This window comes from Echinops telfairi, unplaced genomic scaffold (assembly GCF_000313985.2).
Source record: "Echinops telfairi isolate 266 unplaced genomic scaffold, ASM31398v2 ScPeMD7_7424;HRSCAF=8462, whole genome shotgun sequence".
Taxonomy (NCBI): Eukaryota; Metazoa; Chordata; class Mammalia; order Afrosoricida; family Tenrecidae; genus Echinops; species Echinops telfairi.
Genome location: NW_022111324.1, coordinates 78,390,546 through 78,392,003, shown reverse-complemented (window position 1 = coordinate 78,392,003; position 1,458 = coordinate 78,390,546). Strand labels below are relative to the sequence as shown.

At 49.5% G+C, this 1,458-nt stretch overlaps 1 pseudogene; it reads left to right on the top strand.

Moving 5' to 3' along the window:
- Nucleotides 1-390: 390 nt before the first annotated feature.
- On the top strand, nucleotides 391-1,145 carry LOC101656136 (annotated as a pseudogene).
- The last annotated feature ends 313 nt before the right edge of the window (nucleotides 1,146-1,458 follow it).

The following is a 1,458-nucleotide window of genomic DNA, read 5'->3' as shown; positions in this document are numbered from 1 at the left end:
CAATTAGCATCACAATCTTCTAATTATATTCATCTTGACTACTTGCAGGACCATCTTCCACCTGGATTTCCGCTTTCCACTGAACAAATATAGTCTAAGTGCATGGCTTTCCTTCTCTTTACTGTAGAATTTGGGATGAACAAGAAATATTACTATGAAGTTATAAGATCATTTAAAACATTTCAAATTAATACTGTCATTCTTCTAGTATTACTGAGGGATGTTATGCAATGATTCGATTGAAATTGCCACTACTCAAACATCTCCAAAACTATACTGTAAGAATTGCTTTTAGAATCACTCTATGAACCATCATCACTATATATCTTGTTTTGACTCCAAATGGCATGACCTTGTATAGAAATAATGGCTCTTGGCCTCGACGTTGGAAAGATGGTGGAAGAAGAGTCAAGAAAAAAGATCCAGTTGGTGCCAGAAAATCTCCTGAAAAAAGGAAGGCTTCTCAGGCTCTCAAAGCCAGCCAGGCAAAGCAGGCGCTTTTGGAAAAGAGGAAGCAGAGGAAAGGGAACTATTTGCCTTTCAAGCGACTGGACTCGTTCCTGCTCGATTCCCGGCGACAGCAGCGGGACAGGGTCCTCATCAGACGACTCGCAGGGAAACCTCACGTCTTGGAAGTGCCCGAGGGACATTCCCTGGCCTTTGCTGTCCGCATCCAAAGGATCAAGGGGATGAGTTTTCCGGTGGAGAAGACCATTGCTAGACTTCGTCTGAAGAAGAGCTTCCGTGGCGTCTTTGTCAAAGTGATGCCCGTGACCCTGAAAATGCTGCGTATGGTGGAGCCCTATGTGACGCGGGGCTTTCCAAACCGGAAGTCTGTCCTGGAACTCATCCTGAAACGCGGGCAAGCCAAGGTTAAGAACAAGACCATCGTGCTGACCGACAGCACAGTGATGGAGGAGCACCTGGGGATGTTTGGTGTCATTTGCTTGGAAGACCTCATTACTGAAATCTCCTTTCGGGGGTGTGGGGGGGAGTATTTCCAGGTGGACTCACAGTTCTTGCACCCGTTCCATCTCTCTGTGGCCGGACACGCTACCAAGAACCGAGTGGGCTTCCTCAAGGTGATGGGCTCACCTGGCGATCGTGGAGGACGCATCAGCCAACTCCTCTGGCAGCTGAACTAGACGCAGGATATCTGAAAGCACAGTGGCTGGGTGGAGGTTCCAGTTCCTGTTCCTGAACGGACACCACTCATCTCCAAAGCGATCCTTTTCCCGTCTTCAGCAACTGGAGGGGAGAGACCATGGGTGGGGTGCATGGCAAGCACCTCTCCTAGCCCAAGGAGATTCCAGTGGTTTCTGCTTGGCCACTGCTCCTCCTGAGATCAGCGAGGACTGGCAGCTGGCCTTGAGGAGGAGGGAGTTCTGCAGTGCCTCATCTTAATGCTGGTGAATACCCAAGCACATGTTCTGGCTGCCCTGGCTGCCCAAGCCCCCT